Source organism: Medicago truncatula, unplaced genomic scaffold, assembly GCF_003473485.1.
Source record: "Medicago truncatula cultivar Jemalong A17 unplaced genomic scaffold, MtrunA17r5.0-ANR MtrunA17Chr0c11, whole genome shotgun sequence".
Taxonomy (NCBI): Eukaryota; Viridiplantae; Streptophyta; class Magnoliopsida; order Fabales; family Fabaceae; genus Medicago; species Medicago truncatula.
Window position 1 is genome coordinate 17,360 of NW_024340376.1, and position 22,402 is coordinate 39,761.

The following is a 22,402-nucleotide window of genomic DNA, read 5'->3' on the forward strand; positions in this document are numbered from 1 at the left end:
TGTATATCTACATACAACTCGACTATCACATATGTTTCATATGACTTACTGCTCCGCAACTCAAACAATCCAGAACATACACAATTATTTATAATTATGCACATACATCAATCACATTCCACATGTTATATAGATATATGTATACATTCACTTATTTTCATACACAATCATCTCCAACATTACTAACACCAATTAATCCAATCCTCGGCTCGTTCTAATAGGAGTCGGTTACCTACACCAGGGTTATACTAGTTAAAAGAAATATTATAGAATGCTCAAGAAGTCCCCTCATGCACGAAACAAAAGTTCAGAAGGTTGACTAAGGCTCACTTTGCTTAAGCGACGGCTAGTTCGCTTAAGCGACCGGCTTACAGTAGGTTTGGGTTCAGCTCGCTTACGGGTCGCTCACGGTTCGCTTGAGCGAACTTCTGACAGAATCAAAATGGTTTTTCGCTCACTGGGTTGCTTACCATTCGCTTAAGCGAATCCTTGGCAGAATCAAACTTAATTTTCGCTTACCAGTTCGCTCACTGTTCGCTTAAGCGAACGGGTAAAATCGCATTCTGGGCAGTTTACTTGAATGCTCGCTTAAGCGACCAATCATCTGTGTAGTGCTAAAACCTACGGTTTTAGACCTCTTCTCACTCCAAAAACCCAATTTTAATCCCCTGATCACCCAAAATGTTTTCCAGCAGATGTTTACAGGTCCTATATACAACTAAGCATCTAAGGAAACACAAAACAGCCATCAACAATCAACAAATACATATCACTCCACCATTATACAATTATTCATCAATTTATCCAACCAATCATAATTTCAACCAATTTATGATCACAGCAATAACATAGATTAAGTCTTCAATCTGAACACCATAATACAAGAAAATTAACATGATCATTACCCATTCCCCTCAGAATCATCATCAAACCCTAACCCTCAATTTATTTTCCAAAACTATGCAATTAGGTCAATTTCAGAAATTATCGATTATGGTTATTGAGAGATAGTCTCACCCTTACCTTAGTTTTGCAGAAAATTAGACAGCAAGGATCGGTTCTAGGCTCTCCTCTCTAGGTCTGGCTCTTCTTCTCCCTTTTTCCCAAAAAGCTTAATGTTCTTACGTAAAAACGTTTTGACTGTTTTTCTTTCTTTTTCTAACTCCTACCATAACTTCCCTTATTTCATTAAACTCCCTTAATTTTTATTAAATCCTAATTAACTCCCTAATTCCTAAATTAATATTAATTTCCACTTATTTTAATTATTATTATAATAAACTATATAATAAAATGCACACACCACATAAATCACCAAAAATCATATAAAATCACATATGAGACTCCAAATAAATCAAAATAAAATAAAATAACAGCTAGGGCGTTACAACTCTCCCCAACTTAGAGAATTTCGTCCTCGAAATCTTACCTCAAACAAACAACTCAGGGTACGACTCCCGCATCTTACTCTCCAGCTCCCAAGTTAGACTTTCTCCAGTCGCTCCACCCCAAACGACTCTCACAAGCGTATCTCTTTACCTCTTAAGGACTTCACCTTCCTATCATCAATTCTTAACGGTAAGGTTTCCACCGTAAGGTTGTCTCTAACTTGTACGTCATCCCTAGGAATAATATGCGAAGGATCCGGTACATACTTCCGCAACTGCGACACATGGAACACATCATGAAAATTCGAAAGATGAGGGGGTAAACCCACCCTATAAGCCACTGTTCCAACTCTCTCAGATAGCTGATATGGGCCAATAAACTTTGGAGTCAACTTCTTAGATTTTAATGCACGGCCTACACCTGTCATAGGAGTGACTCTCAAGAACACATGATCTCCCTCCTGAAACTCAAGGTCCTTCCTACGCTTGTCATGATAGCTCTTCTGTCGACTCTGCGACGCTTTCATCTGTTCTCTTATTAACTTAACCTTTTCTGTAGTTTGTTGAACTATGTCTGGTCCCAAAATCACACTTTCTCCCGACTCAAACCAACACAAAGGAGTTCTGCACCTTCGACCATACAATGCTTCAAACGGTGCCATACCAATACTCGAATGGTAACTATTGTTGTAAGTAAACTCTATCAACGGTAGGTGACTATCCCAAGCTCCACCTTGCTCAAGTACACACACCCTCAATAGATCCTCTAAGGATTGTATCGTCCTCTCTGACTGACCATCTGTCTGAGGATGATAAGCCGAACACAGCCTCAATTTCGAGCCCAAAGCATCTTGCAAACTCTTCCAGAATCTAGAAGTGAACGTTGGATCTCTATCTGATACAATACTCGACGAAACACCATGCAACTTCACAATGTCCCGGATATAAATCTCCGCCAACTGCGCCACCGGAAAACTGATATTTATCGGAATAAAGTGTGCCGACTTCGTCAATCTATCGACCACAACCCATATAGAATCAAATCATCTCGGAGTGTTTGGTAGACTTGTTACGAAATCCATAGAAATACTATCCCATTTCCACTCCGGTACATCCAATGGTGTCAACAACCCTGCAGGCTTCTGATGTTCAACCTTAGACTTCTGGCAAGTTAAACATGCATACACAAATTGAGCAACATCACGCTTCAAACCAAACCACCAAAATAGCTTTTTCAAATCATGATACATCTTCGTAGCTCCCGGATGGATACTCAAGCTACTCTTGTGACTTTCTTCCAAAATCATCCTTTTCATCTCGTCGTTGTCAGGAATGCAAATTCTGCCTCTGAACCTCAACACACCTTGTTCATCAACCTTGAAATCACTATCTTCAGTTTGATTACTATCAACCATTAAATCCACAAACTTGACATCAACCTGTTGCGCTTCTCTGATACTATTCAAGAATTCATTATTGATTTTCAACATACCCAACTGCACACTCTAGGGTGACAATTCGCAAACAAGACTCAAGTCTCTAAACTGTTCAAGAAACTCAAATTCCTTCACCATCATGGCCGACATGTGTAACGTCTTCCTACTCAAAGCATCTGCAACTACATTGGCTTTACCCGGATGATAGTACAACCCAAAATCATAATCCTTCAATAGCTCTAACCATCTCCTCTGCCTCATGTTCAACTCCTTCTGATCAAATAAATATTTCAAGCTCTTATGGTCACTAAACACTTCAAATCTGGAACCATACAAGTAGTGCCTCCAAATCTTTAAAACAAAAACCACCGCAGCCAACTCTAAATCGTGAGTAGGATAATTCTTTTCATGTACTCTCAGCTGCCTAGAAGCATACGCTACCACCTTACCATCTTGCATCAAAACACCTCCTAGACCCAACTTAGACGCATCATAGTAAACAACAAACGGTTCATCCGGCTTAGGCAAAATTAAAACAGGAGCAGTTGTCAACTTCCTCTTTAACTCCTTGAAGCTACTCTCACATTGAGCATCCCATACAAAAGACTTACCCTTACAGGTTAACTGAGTCAACGGCAAAGCTAACTTTGAGAATCCCTCAATAAACCTGCGGTAATAACCAGCCAAACCCAAGAAACTTCTGATCTCTGTTACCGACTTCGGAGTATCCCATTGTGATACTGCATCAACCTTTGAAGGATCCACTGCAATACCACTACCAGAAATAATATGGCCAAGAAAACTCACTTCACTTAACCAGAACTCGCACTTTGACAATTTGGCATACAACTTCTTCTCTTTCAATACTTGCAATACAATCCTCAGATGTCATCAATGAATACAACCACAAATTTATCCAGGTAAGCATGAAAAATTCTATTCATATACTCCATGAACACACCAGGCGCATTAGTAACACCGAAAGGCATCACCTTATATTCGTAATGACCATATCGTGTCCTAAAGGCAGTCTTCTGCATGTCTTCATCTTTCACCTTGATCTGATGGTAACCTGACCTCAAGTCAATTTTACTAAAAATCTTAGCATCAACCAACTGATCCATCAGGTCGTCAATTCTCGGAAGAGGATATCTGTTCTTTATCGTAACTTTATTCAATTAACGGTAGTCAATGCACAACCTCATACTACCATCCTTCTTCTTTACCAACAACACAGGTGCTCCCCACGGTGAAACACTTGGTCTTACACACTTCTTGTCAAGTAAATCCTCTAACTGTTTCTTCAACTCAGCAAGTTCGGATGCCGACATACGATAAGGTGCCATCGACACCGGCTTCGTTCCTGGTACTAGATCGATGGAGAACTCAACCTCCCTTTCTGGTGGTACATCTGGAATCTCATCCGGAAAAACTTCAGGAAACTCGTTCACCACTGGTAACCTGTCGATCACAGCTTGGTTTTCTAACGACAAACATGCCATTAGAGAATACATCAGAATCCCATCTCGTTCTAGCTACTTCATCTCTTTCGTAGTTAAAATCTCAACTCCACTCTCTTCTTCAGCAGAAGAAAAATGCACGGTCTTGTTAAAGCAGTTGATATGAACTCGGTTACACTCTAACCAATTCATCCCAAATATAACGTCCATTCCCGTCAATGGTAAGCAAACTAAATCTACTTCAAAATCCCTACCAAACATAGATATAGGACATCTCAAACAAACAAGAGAAGTAGTCACTGAACCCTTAGCTGGAGTTTCAACGACCATTTCTCCTTTCATATCAGATACAATCAAACCCAGTTTATATGCACACTTTAAAGCAATGAAACAATGTGTAGCACCAGTGTCTATAATAGCAATTAAAGGGATACTATTGATGAGTCATTTATATGTTATTTTAATATGCTTTTTAGTTTAGTTTTAATTAGATTTTATATAATTTTCTATTAGTATTATTTCCTTTTTAGGATAGTTTACTTTAAAATGCAATTTATTATATTTCAGGGAAGAATATTGGATGGAGAGAGTCTTGGAGCAAAAGAAAGGGATTTGGAGCAGATTGGACACAAAAATATGAATATTGGGAAACAAAATATATCTCCCACAAGTCAGAAGCTTGGCACGGCCCGTGCTAGCCTTGGCACGGCCGTGCCACCCTCCAGATGCCTTTTGCTGCTTTTGCTTTGACTCCAAGCTATTCTATTTTGGCGCACAATCTACCGAGGAATATTCTAGGAATATACTTGCTTAGATTTTAAGTCAATTGTGTACTATAAATAGAGTAGCTAGCCATCACTAAATAATCATCTTTACTTGGAATAAAATAAGTGACAATTGCTTTTCTAAATAAAGTTCTTTTCCTTTCCTTTATTTTCTTGTCTTTTACTTTCATGCTTTCTCTCTTCTCCCCCATGTCTACGATGAACATGAGTGAGTAGACTTCTTCTTGTCTTGGGACTGTTGGATAAGTCTAAATGACATAATCCTAATCAAACCAAGCCCTAAGCCTTAATCTTATGTAACCCTAGTTTCTTATCTGAATTCACCGTCTTAACATGGATTAACCATTATCAAACTCTGGAAACGAAAGTGGAGGGTTTGATAATTGTTCGTCCATTATTCCAAATATCAATTCATAAAACGAAAGTGGAGCTTTGATATTCGAAGAAGTGAATTCAGACAAGGATTGCAAAGTCAGCGAAATAGGCTTTGCAATCTTTGAGACATATAGTTTCGATCTTCAAGGGAACTAATAACAATCAAGTCAGCGAAATAGGCTTGGTTGTTAGAGGAACCAAAATCCAATAGTAATCAAGTCAGCGAAATAGGCTTGGTTGCTAGAGGAACTTAAGAGAAACTGTAACGCCCACTTTCGTTTAATCGTTTATTTAATCGAGTTTAGGTCATTATATTATAATTATATAATATGTGCATGATTTTGGTATGTTTTGATGATTTACGATGATTTGATTGATGACGTGATAAGTTATGAGTTTTGGAGGATTTGATTATGTTATGAGATTTATTTTATTGTTAAATAGAATAAAGATTTGAAAATAATATAAAATATTTAGTTGAGGGCTGTTTTGAAATTTTAGATAGTTTGGGGGAGAAAGTGAGATAAGATAAGTTATTAGGAAGAGATATAAATAGGAGAAGACCTAATATTTTAGAAACTCATTGTACGTGAAAACTTTTGAAAAAGGGAGAAAAGCTTAGAAGGGAGAAGAGCATAGAGGGCTGCGATTTCTTCATAACCAGGTAAGGGTGAGACTAATAATTCAATAATGTTATTTACTGTAATTCTGATGATTAGTTGACAAAGTTAGGATTGATTTAGAGAAGTTTTGGAATTAGGTCAAAACCCTGAAAATTGATGATCAAACGGTAAAACTTGTTAGATTGATGAAAGAACCGTCCTTTAACCTTAGAATATGTTTAGGATGAATTCTGGAATCAAAACCACGCTTTGAACCATGTTGTGTGATGGATTTTTGAGAAAAACCCTAGTCTGCTCGTGCTTCTGTTCATCGCTCGCCACGGCGAGTGATGATCCTCGCCTCGCGAGTGATGAACTTCATCGCTCGCCACGCGAGCCCCTTCCCTTTGCCTCGCGAGTTGTTTGGTGCAACTCGCCATGGCGAGCAACCTTTCCTCGCCTCGCGAGCTTAGGCAGAGTGCATGTCATATTTCGTGTTTCGACCTTTTTAGTTGAATCTTGTATGCCTTTGAGTACCTGAACATACCTAGCATTGATTAGGAATGAATGTAGGATCAGAGGGAACCCAGAACAACCTTAGTTTGGGAGTTGAGTGGTACTCGCCATGGCGAGTAAGTACTCTCGCCTCGCGAGTACAACCAGGATGAACTTGTTTATGTGTTTATGCGATCTGTGTCGCACTTGTTGATCAAGAGTGAACCCCTAACTGGTAATGAGACCTAGTGATGTCGTTTAATGCAGACTGTAGAGTTGTTTAAGTTATATTAATATTAATTGAATATGAACTATTGTATTGTATATTCATGCAAGATAAGAAGATGTGATAATGATACAAATTATGTGCTTTGATATAATGATATCATCTTGTTATGTGACTTGTTTATGCTGCTTCCGTTATTTAACTAAGTGCATAATTATATGATGAAGTTTAGCTCCAAATTATTGGATGCATGTTGATAAGTTGATTACGATGTTTTGTTCATATGCGTCCATGCATAGCATATCATTGAGCTTAGTCCTCACCACGAATATTAGGAGCTTTGTCCTCCGCACGTTTTATAGGAGCTTTGTCCTCCGCACGATTAAAATATATTAATACTTATGATGACGATTGGTACCACATGCATATAAGGAGTCTAGGAGCATTGTCACATTGTCATGATTAAGATGCCTTGTTGATAATGAATGAATATGTGATTATGTGATAAGTGTTTATTGATTATGTTACGTTGTTCATAATGAATTGGATATATGATTACGTGATAACTGTTTAGCATTTATGCAAAGTTAATAATGGAATGATTATGATGTTAATTTATGATTCGCAATTACATTGATTAATGTTATTTTATTATGAAATCTCACCCCTTCTGCTTGAAAATGTTGCCCTTCGTATGGGTAACTTGCAGGTGATCGTGCTTAGTGTGCAGTTGCCGTCGTGAGTGGCCTTGCCTTCACTGTGTCGTCTAGGTCGCTCTGATACGTAACGGGATGGGGTTTTATGCTATAACATGCTTCATTCTCTTATGTGAACTGCCATGAATATTTACTGTTTTGACTAACTCTTTTGAGATACTTGTTGGGCCTGCGTGCCAAAACGTTTTACGAATTATGATTATGATTTTCCGCTGCAATGTTTAAGATATTGGTTAAATTATTATTTGACTGTTGGATTATGTTATATGTGATATCCCGTTGTTTTGATGCTTACTCTGATAAATGCTATGTTTTTAATGAAATTTTGATATTGGGAAAACGGGGTGTTACAATTGGTATCAGAGCAGGTCGATCCGTCCGGTCAATTAGAGAGTTGTGTCGAGTCTTAGTAATATTTATATTACTATCTTATGGTGTTGTTGCTACTTTTGTAGAATCTCGGAAATGGCTGGAAGAAACGATGCTGCGTTAGCTGCTACTCTACAAGCTGTTGCCCAAGCTGTGGGACAACAACCTAACGCAAATGCTGGTGCGAACGCGGAAGCTAGGATGTTGGAGACGTTCATGAAGAAGAACCCTCCGACTTTCAAAGGACGTTATGACCCTGATGGAGCCCAGACGTGGCTTAAGGAGATTGAGAGGATTTTCCGGGTTATGCAGTGCACGGAGGATCAGAAAGTGCGGTTTGGTACTCATCAGCTGGCCGAGGAAGCTGATGACTGGTGGGTTGCTCTTCTGCCTACCCTTGGACAGGAGGGAGCTGTTGTGACTTGGGCTGTGTAACACCCCGTTTTCCCAAAATACGAATTTCATAAACAATTATCAGAGTAAAAACCATAAACGGGATATCACATAGAAACGTAATCCAAAAACAGTTAAATGATAATTTAACCTTCACAAATATCTTTAACATAGCAGCGGAAAATCATAAACATAAATCATAAACGTTTTGGCACGCAGGCCCAACAAGTATCTCAAAAGAGTTTATCAAAACATAAGCAGTTCACGTAAAAGAATGAAGCATGTTATAGCATTAAACCCCATCCCGTTACGTATCAGAGCGACCTAGACGACACAGTGAAGGCAAGGCCACTCACGACGGCAACTGCACACTAAGCACGATCACCTGCAAGTTACCCATACGAAGGGCAACATTTTCAAGCAGAAGGGGTGAGATTTCATAATAAAATGACATTAATCAATGTAATTGCGAATCATAAATTAACATCATAATCACTCCATTATTAACTTTGCATAAATGCTAAACAGTTATCACGTAATCATATATCCAATCATTATAAACAACATAACATAATCAATGAACACTATTCACGTAATCACATATCCATTCATCATCAACAAGGCATCTTAATCATGACAATGTGACAATGCTCCTAGACTCCTTATATGCATGTGGTACCAATCGTCATCATAAGTATTAATATACTTTAATCGTGCGGAGGACAAAGCTCCTATAAAACGTGCGGAGGACAAAGCTCCTAATTTTCGTGGTGAGGACTAAGCTCAATGATATGCTATGCATGGACACATATGAACAAAACATCGTAATCAACTTATCAACATACATCCAATAATTTGGAGCTAAACTTCATCATATAATTATGCACTTAGTTAAATAACGGAAGCAGCATAAGCAGGTCACATAACAAGATGATATCATTATATCAAAGCACATAATTTGTATCATTATCACATCTTCTTATCTTGCATGAATATACAATACAATAGTTCATATTCAATTATTATTAATATAACTTAAACAACTCTACAGTCTGCATTAAACGACATCACTAGGTCTCATTACCAGTTAGGGGTTCACTCTTGATCAACAAGTGCGACACAGATCGCACAAACACTCAGGAAACTACATTCTGGTTGTACTCGCGAGGCGAGAGTTCTTACTCGCCGTGGCGAGTACCACTCAACTCCCAAACTAAGCTTGTTCTGGGTTCCCTCTGATCCTATATTCATTCCTAATCAATACTAGGTATGTTCAGGCACTCATAGGCATACAAGGTTCAACTAAAAAGGTCGAAACACGAAATATGACATGCACTCTGCCTAGGCTCGCGAGGCGAGGAAAGGTTGCTTGCCATGGCGAGTTGCACCAAACAACTCGCGAGGCGAAGGAAAGGGGCTCGCGTGGCGAGCGATGAAGTTCATCACTCGCAAGGCGAGGATCATCACTCGCCGTGGCGAGCGATGAACAGAAGCACGGGCAGACTAGGGTTTTTCTCAAAAATCCATCACACAACATGGTTCAAAGCCTAATTTTGATTCCATAATCCATCCTAAACATATTCTAAGGTTAAAGGACGGTTTCTACATCAATCTAAACAAGTTTTACCGTTTTATCATCAATTTTTAGGGTTTTGACCTAATTCCAAAACTTCTCTAAATCAATCCTAACTTGGTCAACTAATCATCAAAATTACAGTAATTAACATTATTGAATTATTAGTCTCACCCTTACCTTGAATGAAGAAAATCGCAGCACTCTTGGTCTCTAGCTTCTCCTTAAGCTTCTCTCCCTTTTTCCAAAAGTTTTCACGTACAATGAGTTTCTAAAATATTAGGTCCTCTCCTATTTATATCTCTTTCTAATAACTTATCTTATCTCACTTTCTCCCCCAAAACTATCTAAAATATCAAAACAGCCCTCAACTAAATATTTTTCAAATCTTTATTTTATTTAACAATAAAATAAATTCTTTAATCTTATCAAATCCTCCAAAACTCATAACTTAACACGTCATCAATCAAATCACCAAAATCACCACAAATCATCAAAACATATCAAAATCATACATATATTATATAAATATAATATAATCACCTAAACTCGATTAAATAAACGATTAAACGAAAGTGGGCGTTACAACTCTCCCCCACTTAAAAGATTTTCGTCCTCGAAAATTTACCTCAAGCAAACAATTCTGGATAAGACTCCAGCATCTTACTCTCAAGCTCCCACGTCAAGCTTTCACCAGTCGCTCCCGACCAAACGACTCTCACGAGAGGTATCTCCTTGCCTCTCAACGTCTTCACTTTACGATCATCAATCCTTACCGTTAAAGTCTCTACCGTAAGGTTGTCTCTAACTTGCACATCGTCACTTGGATCACATGAGATGGATCCGAAACATACTTTCGAAGTTGCGACACATGGAAAACGTTGTGCAAATTCGCAAGATGCGGCGGTAAACCCACTCGGTAAGCCACCGTTCCAACTCTTTCCAATATCTGATACGGACCAATGAACTTCGGGGTCAACTTCTTTGACTTCAAAGCACGTCCTACACCAGTCATAGGAGTGACTCTCAAAAACACGTTGTCTCCTTCTTGGAATTCAAGATCTTTTCTACGCTTATCATGATAACTCTTTTGTCGACTCTGCGACGCCTTCATTTTCTCTTGGATCATCTGAACTTTCTCAGTAGTTTGCTGAACAATCTCTGGTCCTAAGACCACTCTTTCTCCTGATTCAAACCAACACAACGGAGTCCTGCATCTCCGACCATACAAGGCCTCGAACGGTGCCATTCCAATACTAGAATGATAACTATTATTATAAGTGAACTCGATCAACGGAAGATGACTATCCCAAGTTCCTCCTTGCTCAAGAACACAAATTCTCAACAAATCCTCTAGCGACTGAATTGTCCTCTCCGACTGACCATCTGTCTGTGGATGATACGCCGAACTCAATCTCAACTTCGAACCCAAGGCCTCTTGCAAACTTTTCCAAAATCTAGAAGTAAATCTTGGATCTCTATCTGACGCAATGCTCGAAGGAACACCATGCAACTTCACAATCTCCTTGATATAAATCTCTGCCAACTGGGCAACAGGGAAACTAATATTAATCGGTAGAAAATGAGCCGACTTCGTCAATCTATCAACAATAACCCAAATTGCGTCGTTCCCTCTAGGAGTATTTGGAAAACTCGTCACAAAATCCATGGATATACTATCCCATTTCCATTCTGGCACGTCTAAAGGTACCATCATCCCAGCAGGTTTCTGATGTTCAACTTTCGATTTCTGACAAACTAAACAGGAATACACAAACTGTGCCACATCTCGTTTCAAACCAGACCACCAGAAAATCTTCTTTAAATCATGATACATCTTCGTAGCTCCCGGATGAATACTCAAGCTACTTCTATGACTCTCTTCAAGAATCATCTTCTTAATCTCTTCATTGTCTGGGATACAAATTCTTCCTCGGAATCTCAACACACCTTGATCATCGATTGTAAAATCACTGTCTTCAGTCTGATCTCTAGCAATCAACAAGTCCACAAACTTTACATCAACTTTCTGTGCTTCCTTGATACTTTTCAGAAATTCACTATCAATCTTCAGCATACCCAGTTTCACACTCTGAGGTGACCATTCGCAAACCAAACTCATATCTCTAAACTGTTCAAGCAATTCGAACTCTCTGACCATCATGGCGGACATATGCAATGTCTTCCTACTCAAGGCATCTGCAACAACATTAGCTTTACCTGGATGATAATTCAAACCAAAGTCATAATCTTTCAACAATTCGAGCCATCTTCGCTGTCTCATATTCAATTCCTTCTGATCGAACAAATACTTCAAACTCTTGTGATCACTAAACACCTCAAATCTCGAACCATACAAGTAATGTCTCCATATCTTCAATACAAAGACTACGGCCGCCAACTCGAGATCATGCGTAGGATAATTCTTCTCATGAACTCTCAACTGTCTTGAAGCATAAGCTACCACTTTACCTTCTTGCATAAGTACACCTCCTAAACCCAACTTGGACGCATCACAATATACCACAAAAGGTTCATCTGACTTCGGCAAAATTAACACTGGAGCAGTCGTCAAACGCTTCTTCAATTCACCGAAACTTTTCTCACAATGGACGTCCCACACAAAAGTTTTACCTTTACAAGTCAACTGCGTTAGCGGAAGAGCTAACTTAGAAAATCCTTCAATAAACCTTCTATAGTAACCAGCTAAACCCAAGAAACTTCTAATCTCAGTAACGGACTTTGGAGTCTCCCACTGTGATACCGCTTCAACTTTAGACGGATCCACTGCAATACCATCACCAGAAATAACATGGCCTAGAAAACTCACTTCTTTCAACCAGAATTCACACTTAGACAATTTAGCATAAAGCTTCTTCTCTTTCAACACTTGCAAAACAATCTTCAGATGCTCAGCATGTTCTTCTTCAGTCTTGGAGTAAATCAAAATATCGTCGATAAACACAACCACAAACCGATCCAAAAATGCATGGAAGATGCGATTCATATACTCCATAAACACTCCGGGTGCATTGGTAACTCCAAAAGGCATAACTTTATATTCATAGTGACCATAACGCGTTCTGAAAGCCGTCTTCTGCATATCTTCATCCTTTACTTTAATCTGGTGATAACCTGATCTCAAATCAATCTTGCTGAAAACTCGTGCACCCACTAGCCGATCCATCAAATCATCAATTCTCGGAAGTGGATACCTATTCTTGATAGTTACCTTGTTCAACTGCCGATAATCAATACACAACCGCATACTACCATCTTTCTTCTTTACTAACAAAACCAGCGCTCCCCAAGGTGAAACACTCGGTCTAACAAACTTCTTCTCAAGCAAGTCTTCCAACTGTTTCTTCAACTCAGATAACTCAGAAGCAGACATACGATAAGGTGCCATCGAGACCGGCTTCGTTCCAGGAACAAGATCAATAGAAAACTCAACTTCTCTCTCTGGAGGCACATCAGGAATCTCATCTGGAAAAACTTCGGGAAATTCACACACCACCGGTAACCTATCAATCACCGCTTGATTCTCAATAGATATAGTAGCCATTAACGAAAACATCAAGATACCGTCGCGTTCCAGTTGCTTCAGCTGCTTAGTAGATAAAAACTCTGCACCACTTTCCTCTTCGACGGAAGAGAAATGTACTGACTTGCTAAAACAATTAATAAGAACGTGGTTGTACTCTAACCAGTTCATACCCAAAATCACATCTATACCACTCAAAGGTAGACAAACTAAATCCATTTCAAAATCGCGACCAAACATAGACAAAGGACATTTCAAACATACGAGAGAAGTAGTCACCGAACCCTTAGCTGGAGTTTCGACAACCATCTCTCCATTCATATCAGACAAATCAAGACCCAAAGCAGAAACACAATCGAAAGCAATAAAACAATGCGTAGCACCAGTATCAATAATAGCAACTAAAGGAGTATTATTAATATAACAAGTACCTCTGATCAAACGATCCTCATTCTCTGTCTGAGTCCCAGTCAAAGCAAAGACCCTACAAGTAGTCGGCGCCCTCTTAGGCTGAGTACACTGTGAACTAATGTGACCCTCTCCATTGCAATTAAAGCACACAATGTCTGTACGATTGCAATCAGCTACAACATGACCTTTCTTGCCACACCAAACACACTTCTTGATTTCCTCCGGGCAGACGTTGCTTTTGTGGCCTTTCTCACCACAATTGAAACACACAATCTCCGCAGCATCCTTCTTCTTAGGCCACCTAACATCGACCATCTTCTGTTTACCTTTGTCAGCGGGGGCACTGTACGGCTTAGGACGACTCTGCTGTCCCTTGCCCTTCCTTTCATTTACTACCTTGTAGTGAGCCTTGGTATCCTCCTCATAGATCCTGCAGCTGTTAACCAAATCCTGGAAAACTCTCAGCTGTTGGTATCCAATCGCCCTCTTGATGTCGGGCCTCAGACCATTCTCGAACTTGATACATCTCGAGAACTCAGCATTCTCTGCAGTATAGTGCGGATAGAACTTAGACAGCTCCACGAACTTGGCAGCATACTCTGTCACAGACATGTTTCCTTGCTTCAGCTCAAGGAATTCGATCTCCTTCTTCCCGCGAACATCTTCCGGAAAGTATCTTCTCAGGAACTCTCTCCTGAAAACAGCCCAAGTCACAACAGCTCCCTCCTGCCCAAGGGTAGGCAGAAGAGCAACCCACCAGTCATCAGCTTCCTCGGCCAGCTGATGAGTACCAAACCGCACTTTCTGATCCTCCGTGCACTGCATAACCCAGAAAATCCTCTCAATCTCCTTAAGCCACGTCTGGGCTCCATCAGGGTCATAACGTCCTTTGAAAGTCGGAGGGTTCTTCTTCATGAACGTCTCCAACATCCTAGCTTCAGCATTCGCACCAGCATTCATGTTAGGTTATTGTCCCACAGCTTGGGCAACAGCTTGTAGAGCAGCAGCTAACGCAGCATCGTTCCTTCCAGCCATTTCCGAGATTCTTCAAAAGTAGCAACAACAACATAAGATAGTAATATAAATATTACTAAGACTCGACACGACTCTCTAATTGACCGGACGGACCAACCTACTCTGATACCAATTGTAACACCCCGTTTTCCCAATATACAAATTTCATAAACAATTATCAGAGTAAAAACCATAAACGGGATATCACATAGAAACGTAATCCAAAAACAGTTAAATGATAATTTAACCTTCACAAATATCTTTAACATAGCAGCGGAAAATCATAAACATAAATCATAAACGTTTTGGCACGCAGGCCCAACAAGTATCTCAAAAGAGTTTATCAAAACATAAGCAGTTCACGTAAAAGAATGAAGCATGTTATAGCATTAAACCCCATCCCGTTACGTATCAGAGCGACCTAGACGACACAGTGAAGGCAAGGCCACTCACGACGGCAACTGCACACTAAGCACGATCACCTGCAAGTTACCCATACGAAGGGCAACATTTTCAAGCAGAAGGGGTGAGATTTCATAATAAAATGACATTAATCAATGTAATTGCGAATCATAAATTAACATCATAATCACTCCATTATTAACTTTGCATAAATGCTAAACAGTTATCACGTAATCATATATCCAATCATTATAAACAACATAACATAATCAATGAACACTATTCACGTAATCACATATCCATTCATCATCAACAAGGCATCTTAATCATGACAATGTGACAATGCTCCTAGACTCCTTATATGCATGTGGTACCAATCGTCATCATAAGTATTAATATACTTTAATCGTGCGGAGGACAAAGCTCCTATAAAACGTGCGGAGGACAAAGCTCCTAATTTTCGTGGTGAGGACTAAGCTCAATGATATGCTATGCATGGACACATATGAACAAAACATCGTAATCAACTTATCAACATACATCCAATAATTTGGAGCTAAACTTCATCATATAATTATGCACTTAGTTAAATAACGGAAGCAGCATAAGCAGGTCACATAACAAGATGATATCATTATATCAAAGCACATAATTTGTATCATTATCACATCTTCTTATCTTGCATGAATATACAATACAATAGTTCATATTCAATTATTATTAATATAACTTAAACAACTCTACAGTCTGCATTAAACGACATCACTAGGTCTCATTACCAGTTAGGGGTTCACTCTTGATCAACAAGTGCGACACAGATCGCACAAACACTCAGGAAACTACATTCTGGTTGTACTCGCGAGGCGAGAGTTCTTACTCGCCGTGGCGAGTACCACTCAACTCCCAAACTAAGCTTGTTCTGGGTTCCCTCTGATCCTATATTCATTCCTAATCAATACTAGGTATGTTCAGGCACTCATAGGCATACAAGGTTCAACTAAAAAGGTCGAAACACGAAATATGACATGCACTCTGCCTAGGCTCGCGAGGCGAGGAAAGGTTGCTCGCCATGGCGAGTTGCACCAAACAACTCGCGAGGCGAAGGAAAGGGGCTCGCGTGGCGAGCGATGAAGTTCATCACTCGCGAGGCGAGGATCATCACTCGCCGTGGCGAGCGATGAACAGAAGCACGGGTAGACTAGGGTTTTTCTCAAAAATCCATCACACAACATGGTTCAAAGCCTAATTTTGATTCCATAATCCATCCTAAACATATTCTAAGGTTAAAGGACGGTTTCTACATCAATCTAAACAAGTTTTACCGTTTGATCATCAATTTTTAGGGTTTTGACCTAATTCCAAAACTTCTCTAAATCAATCCTAACTTGGTCAACTAATCATCAGAATTACAGTAATTAACATTATTGAATTATTAGTCTCACCCTTACCTTGAATGAAGAAAATCACAGCACTCTTGGTCTCTAGCTTCTCCTTAAGCTTCTCTCCCTTTTTCCAAAAGTTTTCACGTACAATGAGTTTCTAAAATATTAGGTCCTCTCCTATTTATATCTCTTTCTAATAACTTATCATATCTCACTTTCTCCCCCAAAACTATCTAAAATATCAAAACAGCCCTCAACTAAATATTTTTCAAATCTTTATTTTATTTAACAATAAAATAAATTCTCTAATCTTATCAAATCCTCCAAAACTCATAACTTAACACGTCATCAATCAAATCACCAAAATCACCACAAATCATCAAAACATATCAAAATCATACATATATTATATAAATATAATATAATCACCTAAACTCGATTAAATAAACGATTAAACGAAAGTGGGCGTTACAGGCTGTTTTCAGGAGAGAGTTCCTGAGAAGATACTTTCCGGAAGATGTTCGCGGGAAGAAAGAGATCGAATTCCTTGAGCTGAAGCAAGGAAATATGTCCGTGACATAGTATGCTGCCAAGTTCGTGGAGCTGTCTAAGTTCTACCCGCACTATACTGCTGAGAATGCTGAGTTCTCGAGATGCATCAAGTTCGAGAACGGTTTGAGGCCCGACATTAAGAGGGCGATTGGATACCAACAGTTGAGAGTTTTTCAGGATTTGGTTAATAGCTGCAGGATCTATGAAGAGGATACGAAGGCTCACTACAAGGTAGTGAATGAAAGGAAGGGCAAGGGACAGCAGAGTCGTCCTAAGCCGTCCAGTGCCCCCGCTGACAAAGGTAAACAGAAGATGGTCGATGTTAGGCGGCCTAAGAAGAAGGATGCTGCGGAGATTGTGTGTTTCAATTGTGGTGAGAAAGGCCACAAAAGCAACGTCTGCCCTGAGGAAATCAAGAAGTGTGTCCGGTGTGGCAAGAAAGGTCATGTTATAGCTGATTGCAATCGTACAGACATTGTGTGCTTTAATTGCAATGGAGAGGGTCACATTAGTTCACAGTGTACTCAGCCTAAGAGGACGCCGACTACTGGTAGGGTCTTTACTTTGACTGGGACTCAGACAGAGAATGAGGATCGTTTGATCAGAGGTACTTGCTATATTAATAATACTCCTTTAGTTGCTATTATTGATACTGGTGCTACGCATTGTTTTATTGCTTTCGATTGTGTTTCTGCTTTGGGTCTTGATTTGTCTGATATGAATGGAGAGATGGTTGTCGAAACTCCAGCTAAGGGTTCGGTGACTACTTCTCTCGTATGTTTGAAATGTCCTTTGTCTATGTTTGGTCGTGATTTTGAAATGGATTTAGTTTGTCTACCTTTGAGTGGTATGGATGTGATTTTAGGTATGAACTGGTTAGAGTACAACCACGTTCTTATTAATTGTTTTAGCAAGTCAGTACATTTCTCTTCCGTCGAAGAGGAAAGTGGTGCAGAGTTTTTATCTACTAAGCAGCTGAAGCAACTGGAACGCGACGGTATCTTGATGTTTTCGTTAATGGCTACCTTATCTATTGAGAATCAAGCAGTGATTGACAGGTTACCGGTGGTATGTGAATTTCCTGAAGTTTTTCCAGATGAGATTCCTGATGTGCCTCCAGAGAGAGAAGTTGAGTTTTCTATTGATCTTGTTCCTGGAACGAAGCCGGTCTCGATGGCACCTTATCGTATGTCTGCTTCTGAGTTATCTGAGTTGAAGAAACAGTTGGAAGACTTGCTTGAGAAGAAGTTTGTTAGACCGAGTGTTTCACCTTGGGGAGCGCCGGTTTTGTTAGTAAAGAAGAAAGATGGTAGTATGCGGTTGTGTATTGATTATCGGCAGTTGAACAAGGTAACTATCAAGAATAGGTATCCACTTCCGAGAATTGATGATTTGATGGATCAGCTAGTGGGTGCACGAGTTTTCAGCAAGATTGATTTGAGATCAGGTTATCACCAGATTAAAGTAAAAGATGAAGATATGCAGAAGACAGCTTTCAGAACGCGTTATGGTCACTATGAATATAAAGTTATGCCTTTTGGTGTTACCAATGCACCTGGAGTGTATATGGAGTATATGAATCGCATCTTCCATGCATTTTTGGATCGGTTTGTGGTTGTGTTTATCGACGATATCTTGATTTACTCCAAGACTGACGAAGAACATGCTGAGCATCTGAAGATTGTTTTGCAAGTGTTGAAAGAGAAGAAGATTTATGCTAAATTGTCTAAGTGTGAATTCTGGTTGAAAGAAGTGAGTTTTCTAGGCCATGTTATTTCCGGAGATGGAATTGCAGTGGATCCGTCTAAAGTTGAAACGGTATCACAGTGGGAGACTCCTAAGTCAATTACTGAGATTAGAAGTTTCTTGGGTTTAGCTGGTTACTATAGAAGGTTTATTGAAGGGTTTTCTAAGTTAGCTCTTCCGCTAACGCAGTTGACTTGTAAAGGTAAAACTTTTGCGTGGGACGTTCATTGTGAGAAAAGTTTCGGTGAATTGAAGAAGCGTTTGACGACTGCTCCAGTGTTAATTTTGCCGAAGTCAGATGAACCTTTTGTGGTTTATTGTGATGCGTCCAAGTTGGGTTTAGGAGGTGTACTTATGCAAGAAGGTAAAGTGGTAGCTTATGCTTCAAGACAGTTGAGAATTCATGAGAAGAATTATCCTACGCATGATCTCGAGTTGGCGGTCGTAGTCTTTGTATTGAAGATATGGAGACATTACTTGTATGGTTCGAGATTTGAAGTGTTTAGTGATCACAAGAGTTTGAAGTATTTGTTCGATCAGAAGGAATTGAATATGAGACAGCGAAGATGGCTCGAATTGTTGAAAGATTATGACTTTGGTTTGAATTATCATCCGGGTAAAGCTAATGTTGTTGCAGATGCCTTGAGTAGGAAGACATTGCATATGTCCGCCATGATGAGGTATGCTGAAGATTGATAGTGAATTTCTGAAAAGTATCAAGGAAGCGCAGAAAGTTGATGTAAAGTTTGTGGACTTGTTGGTTGCTAGAGATCAGACTGAAGACAGTGATTTTAAAATCGACAATCAAGGTGTGTTGAGATTCCGAGGAAGAATTTGTATCCCAGATAATGAAGAGATTAAGAAGATGATTCTTGAAGAGAGTCATAGAAGTAGTTTGAGTATTCATCCGGGAGCTACGAAGATGTATCATGATTTAAAGAAGATTTTCTAGTGGTCTGGTTTGAAACGAGATGTGGCACAGTTTGTGTATTCCTGTTTAGTTTGTCAGAAATCGAAAGTTGAGCATCAGAAACCTGCTGGGATGATGGTACCTTTAGACGTGCCAGAATGGAAATGGGATAGTATATCCATGGATTTTGTGACGAGTTTGCCGAATACTCCTAGAGGGAGTGACGCAATTTGGGTTATTGTTGATAGGTTGACGAAGTCAGCTCATTTTCTACCTATTAATATTAGTTTCCCTGTTGCCCAGTTGGCAGAGATTTATATCAAGGAGATTGTGAAGTTGCATGGTGTTCCTTCGAGCATCGTGTCAGATAGAGATCCAAGATTTACTTCTAGATTTTGGAAAAGTTTGCAAGAGGCCTTGGGTTCGAAGTTGAGATTGAGTTCGGCGTATCATCCACAGACAGATGGTCAGTCGGAGAGGACAATTCAGTCGCTAGAGGATTTGTTGAGAATTTGTGTTCTTGAACAAGGAGGAACTTGGGACAGTCATCTTCCGTTGATCGAGTTCACTTATAATAATAGTTATCATTCTAGTATTGGAATGGCACCGTTCGAGGCTTTGTATGGTCGGAGATGCAGAACTCCGTTGTGTTGGTTTGAATCAGGAGAAAGAGCGGTCTTAGGACCAGAGATTGTTCAGCAAACTACTGAGAAAGTTCAGATGATCCAAGAGAAAATGAAGGCGTCGCAGAGTCGACAAAAGAGTTATCATGATAAGCGTAGAAAAGATCTTGAGTTCCAAGAAGGAGACCACGTGTTTTGAGAGTCACTCCTATGACCGGTGTAGGACGTGCTTTGAAGTCAAAGAAGTTGACCCCGAAGTTCATTGGTCCGTATCAGATATTGGAAAGAGTTGGAACGGTGGCTTACCGAGTGGGTTTACCGCCGCATCTTTCGAATTTGCACAACGTTTTCCATGTGTCGCAACTTCGAAAGTATGTTCCGGATCCATCTCATGTAATTCAGAGTGACGATGTGCAAGTTAGAGACAACCTTACGGTAGAGACTTTACCGGTGAGGATTGATGATCGTAAAGTGAAGACGTTGAGAGGCAAGGAGATACCTCTCGTGAGAGTCGTTTGGACGGGAGCGACTGGTGAAAGCTTGACGTGGGAGCTTGAGAGTAAGATGCTGGAGTCTTATCCAGAATTGTTTGCTTGAGGTAAATTTTCGAGGACGAAAATCTTTTAAATGGGGGAGAGTTGTAACGCCCACTTTCGTTTAATCGTTTATTTAATCGAGTTTAGGTCATTATATTATAATTATATAATATGTGCATGATTTTGGTATGTTTTGATGATTTACGATGATTTGATTGATGACGTGATAAGTTATGAGTTTTGGAGGATTTGATTATGTTATGAGATTTATTTTATTGTTAAATAGAATAAAGATTTGAAAATAATATAAAATATTTAGTTGAGGGCTGTTTTGATATTTTAGATAGTTTGGGGGAGAAAGTGAGATAAGATAAGTTATTAGGAAGAGATATAAATAGGAGAAGACCTAATATTTTAGAAACTCATTGTACGTGAAAACTTTTGAAAAAGGGAGAAAAGCTTAGAAGGGAGAAGAGCATAGAGGGCTGCGATTTCTTCATAACCAGGTAAGGGTGAGACTAATAATTCAATAATGTTATTTACTGTAATTCTGATGATTAGTTGACAAAGTTAGGATTGATTTAGAGAAGTTTTGGAATTAGGTCAAAACCCTGAAAATTGATGATCAAACGGTAAAACTTGTTAGATTGATGAAAGAACCGTCCTTTAACCTTAGAATATGTTTAGGATGAATTCTGGAATCAAAACCACGCTTTGAACCATGTTGTGTGATGGATTTTTGAGAAAAACCCTAGTCTGCCCGTGCTTCTGTTCATCGCTCGCCACGGCGAGCGATGATCCTCGCCTCGCGAGTGATGAACTTCATCGCTCGCCACGCGAGCCCCTTCCCTTCGCCTCGCGAGTTGTTTGGTGCAACTCGCCATGGCGAGCAACCTTTCCTCGCCTCGCGAGCTTAGGCAGAGTGCATGTCATATTTCGTGTTTCGACCTTTTTAGTTGAATCTTGTATGCCTTTGAGTACCTGAACATACCTAGCATTGATTAGGAATGAATGTAGGATCAGAGGGAACCCAGAACAACCTTAGTTTGGGAGTTGAGTGGTACTCGCCATGGCGAGTAAGTACTCTCGCCTCGCGAGTACAACCAGGATGAACTTGTTTATGTGTTTATGCGATCTGTGTCGCACTTGTTGATCAAGAGTGAACCCCTAACTGGTAATGAGACCTAGTGATGTCGTTTAATGCAGACTGTAGAGTTGTTTAAGTTATATTAATATTAATTGAATATGAACTATTGTATTGTATATTCATGCAAGATAAGAAGATCTGATAATGATACAAATTATGTGCTTTGATATAATGATATCATCTTGTTATGTGACCTGTTTATGCTGCTTCCGTTATTTAACTAAGTGCATAATTATATGATGAAGTTTAGCTCCAAATTATTGGATGCATGTTGATAAGTTGATTACGATGTTTTGTTCATATGTGTCCATGCATAG